Genomic DNA, 17,099 nt, shown 5'->3' with positions numbered 1-17,099 from the left:
TGATTGGTTGGTTGGTTGGTTGGGGAAAGAGACCAGACAGCGTGGTCATCGGCCTCATCGGATTAGAGAAGGATGGGGAAGGAAGTCGGCCGTGCCGTTTCAGAGGAACCATCTCGGCATTTGCCTGGAATGATTTAGGGAAATCACGGAAAACCTAAATTAGGATGGCCGGACGCGGGATTGAACCGTCGTCCTCCCGGTTCTATTGAATATAGGAAAGTTGTGAATGAGTGAATTCAGTCAAGACCAAAGTAGGGAATTAGAGTTTCAGATCCAGCTTGGAGACAACACCATTGCAGATGCCGCTTGGTAAAGTACCATCACACATTAGGCCACAGTAAATGTTGAGTCTAGATTTTGGTCACTCAAACTTGAGTAAGCTTTGACCATTGAATATCAAAAGATAGGGTACTAACCTACCCTCACATTGAGTACATGAGACTTTTTTCATTGGTTCAAAAAGTAAAATTATTCTCCACCAACTCAGTGTATTGACCAGCTATGATAATGTAGATTGAAATGGGCTAATAAGGATTTTTAATAATCATTCTTTCCTGTGATAAAAAATTTTCATTTGTAGAGATAAGGATTTTAATAATCCACATTTCAATATCTGCAAAACTTAAATATTTTGTTATTGAGTGTCAAAAGTAATTGAACATGATTGTTGTTTATCACTTGACCCCTGAAAGTAACAGTTGATATATTGTATGTAGATTAAAAAAGGGAATAGCTGTTTTCACTTTCTAGAATAGACCCCAAACTTTTACTTTTATTAATTCATACATCCTAGGTACGTGACAACGGCATTTCTAATGGCTTTCGGTAAGAGCTGCTCCCGATATTAACTGCCTTACAGGGGCAGAGTCACATTTATTTAGAATTTCTGTTTGACACCCTGGGCTTGAGAAGACAGTTGAGATGTTTTTTCCACATGCACGTTGAGTGGTAAGCTAAGTTTGCACACATTAGTACACTCACTCTGCAGATATAAAGGTCGGACATACATGTTGAAGAAATATTGCCGAGGCTGTCTGGTATTGGAACAGCACACGAGCTTTGGAAGTAATGGTGATGTCCTGCCTGTACCTAAGGCATAGGAGACCTATGCCTTTTTTTTAAATTTTGTTTTAGACATATGTGTATCAAGTTTATCTAGAATAAGCGGACAGATATCTTTCCTGTCAGTACATCCATCAGCTACCTAAGGGAGGGAACTCCTGTGCGTCACCAGTCTGTGCAACACGTAAACTTTGTTCTATGTACTCCCGTATTTTAACTGTTGGTTTATCACATTTTCTGAGATGGAAGTTGGGGACCAGCCCAACATTCACTTAAACTGGCGTAGGACATCACTCAAAAACAACAATGGCTAGCCTATGCATCAGCCACAGTCATTAATCTGCCGCATGGGTTCTACCCGAGTCTCGTTCACCTTTTCATCGAAAAATGTAGTGTGCTGCATATTACGACACACAAATACGTTGACGGAAAAAGAATCGCAACACCAAGGAGGAGTTGTGCGAAAGATCTGAAAAACGATGCCTATTCAAATTTCGCACCAGTCGCATAAGGGTGATGCTAGCAGCCTCACTATTTGGATGCAAATCAGGTTTGCTTTAAATTCAGGTTGTAACGGTCGTGACCGTTAGTTATCTTTGAGACTGGACACGGTGAGTAGATGTTAGTCAAGAATATCTTTAAGGTGACAAAGTTGCCACTATAAACACCTCACTGAGTCTGATTGAGGTTGTACAACGGGGCCGCGAGAAACTGGACTTTCCTTCTGCTATATTGCAGAAAGAGTTGGCAGGAATGTGGGCACTATAAATGATTGCTGGCAGTGGTGGTCGTGAAAATGTGCAGCTGAAAGAAGACCAGGATCTGGACGGACAGGTGGCACTACCGAGAGGGATGACCATCGTGTTCAGCGCATGCCTCTGGCACGTTGTGTTGCATCTGCAGCAGCAATTTGAGCAACAGTTGAACTACAGCGACACAAAGAGTTATCACAAATCGGTATCTTGAAGGAAATCTCCAAGCCAAATGCCCTGTTGCGTGCATTCCACTGACCTCCAATCACAACCATTTCCGACCTTAGTGGTGTGAAGTGAGAGATCAACGGAGGGCTAGTTGGAGGTGTGTTGTATCTTCTGATGAAAGATGGTTCTGCCATGTATCAGCGATGGCCGTGTGTTGGATAGAAAAGAGGACAGTTGAGGGTTTGTAAACAACCTGTTTGAATACTACGCGCACTGGAACTACACTTGGATTTGCTGTCTATGGTGCAATTTCGTGTGACAGCAAGAGTACTCTCTTGGTTATCTCACCCATCTTTCTACAAATTTGTTCGTCAGTCTGCTGTTTCGACTTCTTGCACTGCCATTCATGAACACCGTTCCAGAGGATGTTTTATAACAGGATAACGCTCGCCCACATACCACTGATGTAACCTAACAATCTCTACAGAGTGTAACCCAAATACTCGGCATCTTGCGTTGGCCTAATCAATCAGCAGATCTGACACCAGTCGAACACGCTTGGATCATCATCGGGCGACGCTCCAGCGTCATCCACAACCATCATTAACCGTCACTGTACTGACTGACCAAGTGCGCCAGGTTTGGAGTTCCATCCCACAGAGTGACATCCGGCTCCTGTACAACACAATGCATGCACGTTTCCATGCTTCAATTGAACATTCTTCCGGTTACACCAGTTATTAATGTTCCAGCATTTCGCATTCGCAGTGGCTTATCTCGTGCTAACATTAATCTATAATCTTGCAATGTTAATCAAATATGTTACCCATACAAATTTATTCCCGAAATTTCATTACTCAACATTGCTTACTACTTTGCGTTGCGATTTTTTGCTGTCACTTTAGATTATTCTGTGATTTAACTAAACCGACAAACAAGATCCAACAAAGAGTGGATGGTTTGATATGGAACCGGTTTCTACACGTGAAAAGTTTACGAAGATTGTCAACAAACTCTAATGGCAGACATTATAAGAAAAGCGTTTTGTGTCACAGAGAGGTTTGTTGCTCAAATTCCTGAAGTGTATCTTCGAGTAGGAGACGTATAACAAATTACTTACTCCCACACACTTCTAATGGCAGTCATTCTTCCCGTGCGTCATTCGAGAATGGAGTAGGGAAGAGGACAAGTGATGGTGTTAGTATAAGTACCCTTTACCACACACCGTAAGGTGGCTTACGTAGTAAAGACGTCGATGTAGATGTATGCTGATTCGATAATTAGTTCTCTGCCCTTGAATAGGATTATCTGCTACTACAGTACAAGAGATACCGAAGTGGTGTGCAGTGCAACATCCACGAGATAAATTTTAGCTACAGTGCGACGAGAGGAAATTATGCCTCTAACAGTTATAAACATTATGTATCCGACATATGAAGAAACACTGAAAACGATGATAAATATTACTTATTTATATAATATTTTATAATGTAATTGGACATATCGATGTGTACCATACAAACACAATGATAATTGTAAGTTCCTTTTATGATCTGCGTTTGTCTTCTTTTGTTTTTACATTTTGTTGGTTGGCTTTTGTACGTTGTGGACGCAAGACGCATATCGAATTGAGGTCTGTTAAGAAATTGTAATTATTTGTTGATTATTACTTCAGAATAGAGTTCATTATTATTATAAATATGAAGGAATAATTATTTGTAACTTTAATTCCACTTTCAATTAGCATTATCTGTGTTAATTATTTCTTTCCGCTGCAAGGAGCGCAGCCATTGATGATAGCGATTTGTATCACGTTTTTATCTGTTTTCCTTACGAAAATGTCAAAGGTTTGCTTGATGAAAATTAGTCTAAATAGTGCACAATATGAAAGTAAAGTTTAATAAGCATTTCAAATACTTATCCTATTTGCTCTAACAAAAGGAATTCTCTTTAAATTGTCTGCCGCCATCTTAACAATTATCTCAGCGGAAAATTCAAATTACGCAACTCTGCAGACATAAATGTCGAAGGTAATAAAAATGCGTAAAAATAAATGTGCACCGGTGGTTTCGAACTGATTTTAATAAAAAACACTCGAATTAGATTAGTTATTTAAAAACAGTGCTCATAGCACGATCCATATAACAAACTTTTCTAGCTGATGTATGGAGCCGAAATTAATTACGCACGAGTTGCGAAGAATATTGTTTCAGGTAACATACGTCAGTGTTGTGAGCAGCTGATATTCGGTGGTTTTAACAATCATTTTGCTGAAGATAACTGTTTCCATCATAATCAATAGTTGTATAGACTCTGTTGTATGAACTGTGATTTAGTGACACTTACACAGCTTACAGACAACACTGTAACACAACGTTAACTTAGATTTCTTTAGCAACTTGACCAAATCTTTAGCCGGGAGAAAAAAAATTATTTAGTAATTACTCACTGTAATAAAATAAGATTATCATTTTCATTTACAAATTAGTTAAATACCAAACCACTGAATAACATAGCGAACGCCACAGCAGGTAAGACGAAAGATGGAGGAGCGATGCACAGTGGCAAAGACCGTTGTACCACTTCAGCTAATATGGTTCGTCTGCTGCGTAGCGTGAGTTTTGGTGTCTGTTTAGTATGTCTGCGTAGATTTTCATGTTAGTTTAAGTACAGTGAGGGTATTTACACCCAAAACTCCAGATTCCAGACTGTCTAGTGTGTACCAAACATTGTTTATCGGTTGAGCATAAACCAAAACACCGATTTAGTTTGTGCTACGTGCTGCCATCCGGTAGGATGTGTGAACAATAAGTAACAAATAACACCTGACCAACAGAGCCCAGGAAAAGCATACTGAGAGCGCCGTTGGTGCAGAGCTCCAGTGGGGAAGCCGGTTGAGCGTCATTTTGTCGCACCAAGAGTCCCCCACTCCAGCCCTAGACAAGCAAGTTTTTGTACTAGAGTAAGTGTCAAACTGCTGTAGGGACAACTTGATTTTGACGTGTAAAGGGCCTGTTCACAGAGATAGCGATGATCTATAGGTTCACACTATAGTACAAAAACTGGCATGACTAGGGCTCGAACGGGGCTCCCTTGTTACGACAAACCAAACCTGTACTGACCTCCCCACGGGGACTCTGCCCGACAGACGATCACAATATGCTTTTCCTGTGCTCTGTAGGTCTTAATGTTTATCCACATTCCACTGGACAACAGCGGATAGTACAAACTATAGTGGTGTTTCGATTGATACTCTGTCGGTATAGAACGTTATGTACCGATCTGGCTGACCTTTGGATATTTGAGTGTTAGCCACTGTAGGGTGAAATAAGGCACACATGCAATGTATTACGATACGAACCTACAGTTATGGTTTTATGAGCATATACATTTTTTCTAAGGAAAATGAAAAGTAGAAACATTGGTCCAGTGAAGAAATTATCCCTTGTTTGCTAGTTATCAAAGAAGACAATGGATGGAGTATGTGACGTAGGACAGAGACAGACGGAAAACTGTTGGAAAAGTATTCTCCAACCCTCTCTACACAGAATGCAACATGCAGCCACAGTCTTCATTACAGACCACTGCAATCGACAGCGATCCTATACTTCTAGAACCCATCTTGGTTTCTGGAGCACACCTAAATGTTTTCAAGCTTAACTTCCCTGCAATATCTCCTAGAAAGCGCAGTTCTGAGAAGAGAGATTCGTGGGGAGAGTCAGCGCACCTAAGCCACGTCACATGAACTTCAGTAATTGACGCACCAAACTTTCTCGCCTTCCTTTCTACAGCCGTCTTTCAGACAGAGATAAGCTATGTTGCCGCAGCAAGCTGCTCTGCAGTCCAAGTGCCAGCCGAAACTGAGTGGCTTCACTGCTGTTCGTGAGTCGCAGTATAGAGATGGAAACCGTCAAAGTACATTGCTAACAACATAGCCTCATAGCAATTTAAATTACGTATGTAAATGATTCCTGAATACCTGTTCGTCATTGTCCATTATTCCCGAACAGGTTGCAGGAAGAGGTGAGTTTCAACTGCGATGCAATTACGTATACAGGTTAACGAACAGATGGTCAGTTTTCAACATCCCAACATAAAATATGGGATTTAGCTTTATTTTTCGTCACCAGCCTTCTGATTGGTTTGATGAGACACACCATCACTTTCACTTCTGAGCTAACCTCTTCATCGTAAAGTAGCACCTCCACCCAGCGTCTTCAGTTACTTGTCGTACGGGTCCTGTCTTCCCCAACATCAGGGATGTCCAACATTTCAGCACACGATGAGTGCTCTTGCAAGTGTGCATAGCTCGCTCATCTGGGTGCACACTCACCCCACCACTACATGACGCTGTAGCGTGAGGAGGTGGCAGGTGCATTTAAATGACAGTACAGTCACACTCCATACAACTTGGCTTCATCTATATATACAAGAGTATCTGTTTGCTTGTTTGTAATTCATACAAATCTACTGTTTTATTACATCCCTGAATGTATTTTGCACACTTACTTCAAATTTCTACACAATCCCCAAATGAAAAATTTGGGTTGACATAGGCTAGAAGAAATGTTGTTACCAAACATCTCAAGAATTACTTGACAGATTTACTTTGAAATTCTTGGCATGTTACTTCAAATTTCTACATGCAGATGAAACAATGAAAAAAATTAGTGAAAAATTATAGCCGAACAAACGAAATATATTGTGGTAAACTAACTGTAGTTCCCATCCCGAGAATAAATTACAGCAGCAGTACCTGTCTTGGAGGTGGTACCATCTGACCTCACAATATCGCGGAACAAGTGACAACTGGAGAATTTAACAGAAACAGGATTGAAATCTGCTACTATTTTATTGATTAGTTGCCGTTTTTACATATAACATAATCCTAGAAGACATTTTAGTCTGTGTTTGAAGTCATTTTTGTTATTAAAATGCGCAGCGTCATACAAACGCTAAGGCTGGTCGTGGATATAGTACCAACAAAAGTCACTAGATCAAGAGCTGATCAAAGAATCGAACTGGATATTTCCCGTACTGCGACGTGAACAGTTAGTCATGCTCAAACACAGTCCTGCTTGAAACAGTCAAAACTGAAACAAGACGAATTCTCCCAAAACACAGTAAGGCACTTAACGTAAAATGTTAAAACATATAGACGCAACTAATCATCTTTTCATTGGTCTCATTCCATTGACACCAAGTGACTCAAATATAGAGGGTAGTCCACTGATCGTGACCGGGCCAAATATCTTACGAAATAAGAGTCAAACGAAAAAATTACTAAGAACGAAATTTGTCTAGCTTGAAGGGGGCAACCAGATGGCGCTATGGTTGGCCCGCTAGATGGCGCTGCCATAGGTCAAACAGATATCAACTGCGTTTTTTAAAAATAGGTACCCCCATTTTTATTACTTATTCGTGTAGTACATAAAGAAATATGATGTGTATTTCTTGAGATATTTTGTCCAGTCACTATCGATGGACCACCCTGTACTCTACGATTTACAGCGATTGCAGCTTCAAATGCAGCTTGCATTTGCTAAGAGTATCATACAAGGCACAGGGCCAGTCACTTTTTGTGGCTGACATCAACCATCATGGGCAGCGCCGAGAACTGCAGCTAATCTTTGATATTTCCGAAAAACATAGATCACAAACAAAACAAATTTTCAGTGTTATTTAAGCATTTTTCTTACAGCAGAAAAGACGCAGCATCAGTACCAACCGACTGGAAGTCTCTGCCTCCTGTTTCATTTGTTGCTTCTCTTCTGGCAGGGGCGACTTCCATAAATTTTGCATCCGCGTGTGTTCGCCTATGTTGTTTGCTTGTGTCAACGAACCTGTCTTGTGTGTGTGTGTGTGTGTGTGTGTGTATGTGTGTGTGTGTGTCCGTCCATCATCATCTTGCGTGTCATCATTTTCTTGTTGCTGTCGCCGTTGTCGTCGCCCTCGCGTTCAGCTATCTTCCCATTGTGGCAGCAGCCGCCGCAGCTGTCCGTCCGCTTCCTGCATAGCCATTGTTGTCAGCCCCGGTTGCCATAAAGCCGTCTGCACACGGACCGTGATTTCGAACGTTGAACGTTCAGCGTGCCGAGTTCCTGACGTCACAGCATGGAATAGCAAGCTCGGGAGTCTTTCCGAACGTGCAGAGAGCGATATCTGGCATGTCAGATATTCTGAGTTTGCGTCTGAGTGTTGACCTATGAGATGGCACAACGCTACCTAGTCACAAGCACGCCGTCTCCCTTCAGTACAGAGTTGTGAGGCGCCATATTGGCATTCATTTCAAGCCTATATGTATATATGCCGTTCCGAGCACGAGAAAATTGAGGATCACTGCAACACCCGTTGTTAACTGTGTGATTCGTTCCAATAAAATAATGAGAAACATCATATTCATGGCAAAATACACTCCTGGAAATTGAAATAAGAACACCGTGAAGTCATTGTCCCAGGAAGGGGAAACTTTATTGACACATTCCTGGGGTCAGATACATCACATGATCACACTGACAGAACCACAGGCACATAGACACAGGCAACAGAGCATGCACAATGTCGGCACTAGTACAGTGTATATCCACCTTTCGCAGCAATGCAGGCTGCTATTCTCCCATGGAGACGATCGTAGAGATGCTGGATGTAGTCCTGTGGAACGGCTTGCCATGCCATTTCCACCTGGCGCCTCAGTTGGACCAACGTTCGTGCTGGACTTGCAGACCGCGTGAGACGACACTTCATCCAGTCCCAAACATGCTCAATGGGGAACAGATCTGGAGATCTTGCTGGCCAGGGTAGTTGACTTACACCTTCTAGAGCACGTTGGGTGGCACGGGATACATGCGGACGTGCATTGTCCTGTTGGAACAGCAAGTTCCCTTGCCGGTCTAGGAATTGTAGAAGGATGGGTTCGATGACGGTTTGGATGTACCGTGCACTATTCAGTGTCCCCTTGACGATCACCAGAGGTGTACGGCCAGTGTAGGAGATCGCTCCCCACACCATGATGCCGGGTGTTGGCCCTGTGTGCCTCGGTCGTATGCAGTCCTGATTGTGGCGCTCACCTGCACGGCGCCAAACACGCATACGACCATCATTGGAACCAAGGCAGAAGCGACTTTCATCGCTGAAGACGACACGTCTCCATTCGTCCCTCCATTCACGCCTGTCGCGACACCACTGGAGGCGGGCTGCACGATGTTGGGGCGTGAGCGGAAGACGGCCTAACGGTGTGCGGGACCGTAGCCCAGCTTCATGGAGACGGTTGCGAATGGTCCTCGCCGATACCTCAGGGGCAACAGTGTCCCTAATTTGCTGGGAAGTGGCGGTGCGGTCCCCTACGACACTGCGTAGGATCCTACGGTGTTGGCGGGCATCCGTGCGTCGCTGCGGTCCGGTCCCAGGTTGACGGGCACGTGCACCTTCCGCCGATCACTGGCGACAACATCGATGTACTGTGGAGACCTCATGCCCCACGTGTTGAGCAATTCGGCGGTACGTCCACCCGGCTTCCCGCATGCCCACTATACGCCCTCTCTCAAAGTCCGTCAACTGCACATACGGTTCACGTCCACGCTGTCACGGCATGCTACCAGTGTCAAAGACTGCGGTGGAGCTCCGTACGCCACGTCAAACTGGCTGACACTGACGGCGGCGGTGCCCAAATGCTGCGCAGCTAGCGCCATTCGACGGCCAACACCGCGGTTCCTGGTGTGTCCGCTGTGCCGTGCGTGTGATCATTGCTTGTACAGCCCTCTCGCAGTGTCCGGAGCAAGTATGGTGGGTCTGACACACCGGTGTCAATGTGTTCTTTTTTCCATTTCCAGGAGTGTAATTATTGTAACTTGCATATAATGAGAGTAGGCTATTTGAAGGCAGTAACACATTGAAGATCCACCCAAACCGCATTGTTCTTGGTACAATTTGTTATAATTAAATTTCAGTTAGCGACATATCTACGATTAAGGTTTTTAGCAAGCGGTAAGATACTATGATTAGATACTAAAGATGTTATGTTGGTTTAGCGTAATGAATAGCGTCACTGTCATACAATGAGTTCTTTTGTTGGAGCGGTGGTTCGCGTCCTGGCACAACCAATTTTTTCCCTAACATTCGCATTTTTATTAGGTTATGATAATTTATTGTTAGTTTAATATAAGTATAGACTGTAATATTGGATGTTATGTAAATACAAGTTCAACTTTTTTTGATGTATGACTTTGTTCGATTGGCTTAATCTAAAGGACAGCTTGCGCTACTTGTATAAAGATATTTTGCTTCTTCTTCTTTTACCCTTCGTAATTCACATGTTGCAAAGATTCTGCTACTGGATAGGAACAGTGATCAAGAAAGACTGACCTTGGGGTTTTACTAAAATATGGGAATGATGAAATAATGTTTATCTTATGCAGAGAAGTATTCCAAATTTGTAACGCACTGTTTGTAATGGAACTTTTATAAGCATGTGTCCTTATTGATAGGACATGGTACTTTCCTTTCCTTTTCTTGGACGATGGAGGAAATGTGCGTTTTAATAGAGCTAACGAGGGAATTTTACGCGCGCCCGTTGAGTAAACAGTGTGATCTACGAACTAGAAACATCCCTAAACTGTCGCTGGAGTGCGTTACGATCGCGTATACCACGTTGGGGCCTACGTACCGTATGCACAAGTCGCATCGTTCCTGAGCGTTGAGCAGCACGTTGAACTTGGCACGCTCCACGTTAACGTTCGACGGCTTTAGGGCTACTGCGTGGCAAAGTCGTGGGGCTGGGCATTGGTTGCCATGGAAACGCCTTCACGCGTTCGTCTTGTCAAAGCGCGACCGCTACCTCGCGCCGCCAGTCACAGAACGCGCTGAGCCTGACGTCAGGTGCAGACCCCTTAGCGTACGAGAAAGACAGACCGTGGCGCGCACATCTCAGTACATGACACGACAGATCTTACTAGTGCCAGCAGCCTTTTCCGGTGGAGATCGAGTAACTGTTTCAGACGAGTTTAATAATTCTTGACTGCATGTTTAAGTGCATGCAAGTTCTCGATAGCAGACTACAAAATTAACGCCTTTAGAGAGTATCTTTTCAATTAAATATCGATTTCCTGTGGGCCCCGCTGGGAGATGAGCGTTCGCGAAAAGTGGCGTACAAGCCGACTAGTATGAGGCTGCAAGTTCAGTGCAGAACCGTGTATCTCGCAGACCCTGCAGAACCCCCAGCTATACGAACTTACGCCATAGCGCTGGCGTGTGCGCTGCGGCAGCTATGAAATACTTATCATCCGATTTCAAGGATACTATTTAATGAGAAAATTTGATTCTTCTGCATCTTACAGACTGATATTTTCTCTCGATAAAGAACTGAATTTAATTTCGTTATTCGTCATGGCTACTTCCTATATCACTTTAAAGTAAACTACTACATGAAATGTTATTGTGTGTGCAGAGATAAAAACACACTGCATAGACTCAGCGTATGGTTATTATTACGTAATACATTATTGAGTATGAAATTTAGCCAACATAGTCGAGAGCAGAACGATAGTTATCACCGTTCTGGAGATGTTGGATGACTCATCGGTGAAAGGGCCGCGCGGGTTGCGCGCATGTTTATCGTAGATCATGTTGTTATGTCAAACCCAAATTTCATAAACGGTTCGAGAAATCGAAACGTCGTTTATTGCAAATGGTACCTCGTAAAGAGTCACGTATTTTCACGCACGATAAGTATGAAAAATCTATTTATCTATCCAGATGTAAAAGTAAATATAGTTTTTCACATTGGATCGATAAACTGTTTGTAATGACATTTCATACCATGTGAAATGAGAAGTATAGTGACATAGAACATATTAATATTTACAATATTCTATATAGACCTACAGAAGTTAAACCGAACTAATTTGCTGGTAAGTCATAAGATGTAATTTGCTAAGTTTCTACAGATATTGAATATTTCGTTTTGTACGTAACAAACGCTTTTTTTTTTCTTTCTGCAATGTATCTTATGTTACAGACGTGTTTCGCTTTTTTTACTTTGAGGCTTCTTCAGTGGAATCTATAATGATTCGGGTTTTTCTTCCGCCAGTTTTGTAAAGGCCTCGACGGTATTGCAGTGGGGGCCGAGTTTGCGATTTCGCCTAAACTAAACACAAGGTATTTACGACTTTAAGACAGTGTTTGCTAAAATGATGTACAAATTCTTTCTTTTGCTTGCGCCTTTATCCTGCGGTTTCGCGGGGTCAGCATGGTTAGGATCGGGTTTGGCAAGGTTAATGTTAAGGAGTGGCCAGATGCCCTTCCTGCCGCCACCCTGTACCCACCAAAATGGAACTAGTGTACCCCAACTGTCAATGTATGGAATAATGTAAACGTGTTCAGCTGTCTGCGAGTTGTGTAACTGAGGCAGGGCGTGGGGACCAGCCAAGTATTCACCTAGGGGATGTGGAAAACAGCCTAAAAACCACATCCAGGCTGGCCCTCGTCGTTAACCCGCCGCTCCGGGCTGATTCGATCCGGGGTTGGCGCGCCTACCCGAGTTTAGGAAGCAGCGCATTAGCACTCTCGGCTAATCTGGCGGGACACTATAATAACCTACAAATATAGCATGCCAAAACAAAACTATCATTCTACATTCCACTGAAAAGGCCATGAAGTAAAAGGCGAAAAGTGTCTGGAACAAATAAAATACACTTGAACAAAAAAAGGCGTTTGTTATTTACAAAACGAATATTTCCATGCTTTCTGCGGATAAGTCATCCAAATAACTTTGTTAATGGGTATTACGTTGTGTCTTAAGGCATTTTGTTTATTTGCAATACCTTATAACAACATGTAATAACATAAGATTGGCAATTATTCTTTCCAGCATCGATAAAATAGTCCTTACAGTCAGGACATATAGCCCATGATAAGCCAATTTCTTTTACGGAAAGAGTTTTACATACCTGACCGAATCTTTGTGTCAACTACCTTGGCATAAAGTGCCAAATGTAATATTCTATGCATCATCTTCAGTATTCATAAGCTCTCACTGAGCCCAGTCTTTCAAGTAGCTACGAAGACGCAGTCATATAATTGATTTTACAGCTACCACTTTCGGTCTAATGGTCCGATTGCCAACCCCTATTTGGTTACCAAACTGCCGTATCCATCTTTTGATTTGCCTTTTTTCCCTACATAAATAGTAATTAAAAATCGTTTAATATGCATTCTTTAATACGCCTGATAACAGTCACATGATATTTGACGACAGCAGAAAAACCTCCCCTGCACAAGAAACGTATGGCAGCATATGTAGAACTGCATTACGATACATTTGCCACTGACGACTTCTACAGAGTTTTAAAATTGCCAGAGCATTCGAAGATCATGGATAATACATAAGTCATTGGTCGTTGGTCCAGGAAGGAATACATGTCTCATGGAAAGTGCCACAAATGGCAGAATGGCAAAGACAGTAATACAACTCTATCATTTGCTGACAGTCGCTATAAGGAAACTGCATTCAAGTTGCAACTTTTTAGAAACAGAAGGCTGTTAGCGGTGAGTAATAGAGATGCATACAAAAGGACATCACATGTGATATGAGCTAGAGGCTACATTAAACAGATATTCTGGCAATAAATACGCAACTGACATAGTTAATCTAAGTTGATGTTATTTTCTGTTGGGTTGCATTAACAAGAATTTCAATTCGTCTCACTAGTTGTTTGCTGTGGGCTTCTGCCTGAAGACGGTGTTGGTACAGCACCCACAATGGCCTATCCTGTGTAGGCCCCTTCATCTCTACGTAACTACTGCATCCTAAATCCACTCGGATCTTCGTACTGTTGTTAAGGCTTTGTCTCTCACTGCAACTTAGTCTCCATTACCAAACTGACGATTTGTTGATGCCTCAGAATATGTCCTGTCAACCAATCCCTTCTTTTAGTCAAGTTGTGCCGTAATTTCCTTGTCCTCCGCCGTTTAATTTAATACCTCATCTTTAGTTATACGATCTACGTATCTAATCTTCGAATTCTTCTTTATCACCACATTTTGAAAGCGTCCATTGTCTTTGGACAGAATTATTCATCATCCACGTTTCACTTACATGTGCGGCTATACGCCACACAAGTACCTTCATAAAATACTTCCAGACATTTAATTTACAGTCTATGTTAACAAATGTTCTTTTACAGAAATGATTTTGATGATATTCGCAGTCTACATCTTATATCCTCTCTACCTCTGCCTCTCCAATATCTGATTCCCTTTAAATTCCTTGAAGCCTTGCAACTGCAGTTTGGTTTCCGTACAAATTTTCGCTAATTCTGTGTCCTTATGTTTTATCGTTTATCGCTGATATCTCCAGGGCTTCAAACACTATGTCAAGTTCTACAGACGCTAACATTCCACTTCTGACACCAGTTGTAAAGTTAGGGGAAGTTTACGAGGGACTTCTGCAACCGATGTTAACGTATAGCTTGGGAAGAAGGCTGTGAAACATGCCTCGTGGTGGCAGTGTGCTGGAGGACGAGCGGTCAGGATTTGATAGTGGCCATCCAGGGCTGCTGTTAAATGACAAAACAGGAAATTAAGTACAATGAACAGGATATATTTCAATATACGGAGTACAAAGGGCGCGCCTAGGGTCGGAAGTTAGCAGGTTTAGACCAGTCTAGGAGGTAGAATAATTAATTAAAATGGGTAACGGAAGGGGAAGCGGTTCGTGTTAACTTACGTTGGTGGCCGGTCGCGAAAGGCGGAGCCGGAGGCTCTGCCTTCCAAAAAGACGTCTGTTCTGCTCGAGGTCTGGATTACAAGAGAGAGAAGCAACTGTGTTCTGCCCCCTCAGGAAGCTCCGGCGTCCACAAACGTGATCGGTATCCCTCGCATGCTATTGGCTAAACTCAATGGCGTGAATTCGCTAGCAGTTTCAGCAGAGGGCTCAAAAAAATGGTCATCAGTCCCCTAGAACTTAGACCTACTTAAACATAACTAACCTAAGGACATCACACAACACCCAGTCGTCACGAGGCAGAGAAAATCCATGACCCCCGCAGAGGACTCACGGCGTCTCCTTGTCAGCAGCTTTAACTGGACAGAATCCCCTCGGTTTTGAAAAGCAAGCTACTTATGTCACGTAGACAGAGCATGAATTACTCTGGGAGAAAACTAGTAAAGATTCCACTGGGCTTTTGAAATAAATTACTTAAGCCAATTCCCTAAAATATTACTTGACTGCCTGCCATCCTATACAAGTATCTTTCAGTTAAGATAGGCAAAACCTTTCTCTAAATATAGCAATGCTATAAATGCACACTCGATTTTCTTCAGCCTTTCTACTAAGGTAAATGTTAAGATCAGTGCTGCCTTGAGTTTTCAAACATTTCTCAGGATTCTATCATTGTGTTCATGTTAGTTTGTATAGCTCCTCCCCCTCTCTTCTCTACATATTCCTTCCACATTCCAGCCTTCTCTTCTTTGCTTAGTTCTCTATCGTCAAATGAGCTGTTTTAGCAGTTTTCTTCTTTTTTTAAAATTTAATTTCGGCATATATGTTTTCCTGGACACTGTTTTTTACACATCTCTATTCCCTATTACCTACTTTACTTGCTAAATTTTTATATTTTCCCCTGTTGTCAAATGCTCAAATGTGTGCGAAATCTTATGGGACTTGACTGCTAAGGTCATCAGTCCCTAAGCTTACACACTACTTAACCTAAATTATCCTAAGGACAAACACACAACCCATGCCCGATGGAGGACTCGAACCTCCACCGGGACCAGCCGCACAGTCCATGACCGTAGCGCCTTAGACCGCTCGGCTAAACCCGCGTGGCCCCTGTTGTCAATTTCATTCAATATGTCGTGGTTTATCTAAAGATTTCTACTGCACCTTTTTCTCATTTACATCCTCTTCTGCCTCCACTACGTCTTTTCTCAAAGATATTCGTGTTGTAGTGGATACCTTCCTCTGTTTCAGTCATTCATTGCCTGCTAATTTTCACTGTGTCTCTATTTGTAAACTGCAGTTTAAACCAATGTGTCTGCATCGGTAAGTGTCTTACAATCAAAATCTGGTTTGAAAACTGTGTTCCATATATTTATCCTTCTTTCATGATTCTTAAGCAAAGTGTAGGCGATTATTAAATTATACTCTAAGCAAAATTCTACCAGATGGCCTCCCCTTTCATCCCTTCACACAAACCTATATTTTAATACCATTTTCTCTTCCTGGATCTACTGCAGAATTCCAGCCTGTCATCACATTTTAAACTTTTGTGTCGCTTAACTTTCTGAATAATTCCTTTTACCATACATTGTTTCAATCTTTTCATCATCTGTAGTGCAGGTAGGGATGTTAACTCTTATCACTGTGGTGTGGGCGTTTGCTTAATGTCTGTCTTGATTATGATCATGTTAATGCCAGTTTAGAAATGTAGCTGAATTTTGTGATACTACTTCATTACTTCACTACTTTCAGTAGCTAACACTATCAGAATGGTTAAAATATAAGATCTTAACAAATTCTGAGGGTCAACTGTCAGACATTTTCAATTATAAATAAATGCCTATCACAAAAAGTTAATGTACAATCATTACAGTGAACTGGGGCGATCGGTTTTCTACTTGAGAATTAACGGTAGTCATCAGATTAGTGAATAGTGAAATAAGAAAACAGGAATAATGAAATACACTCCTGGAAATGGAAAAAAGAACACATTGACACCGGTGTATCAGACCTACCATACTTGCTCCGGACACTGCGAGAGGGCTGTACAAGCAATGATCACACGCACGGCACAGCGGACACACCAGGAACCGCGGTGTTAGCCGTCGAATGGCGCTAGCTGCGCAACATTTGTGCACCGCCGCCGTCAGTGTCAGCCAGTTTGCCGTGGCATACCGAGCTCCATCGCAGTCTTTAACACTGGTAGCATGCCGCGACAGCGTGGACGTGAACCGTATGTGCAGTTGACGGACTTTGAGCGAGGGCGTATAGTGGGCATGCGGGAGGCCGGGTGGACGTACCGGCGAATTGCTCAACACGTGGGGCGTGAGGTCTCCACAGTAAATCGATGTTGTCGCCAGTGGTCGGCGGAAGGTGCACGTGCCCGTCGATCTGGGACCGGA

Source organism: Schistocerca gregaria, chromosome 3, assembly GCF_023897955.1.
Source record: "Schistocerca gregaria isolate iqSchGreg1 chromosome 3, iqSchGreg1.2, whole genome shotgun sequence".
In the NCBI taxonomy this organism is placed as follows: domain Eukaryota; kingdom Metazoa; phylum Arthropoda; class Insecta; order Orthoptera; family Acrididae; genus Schistocerca; species Schistocerca gregaria.
Note: the sequence above shows the minus strand (reverse complement) of the source record.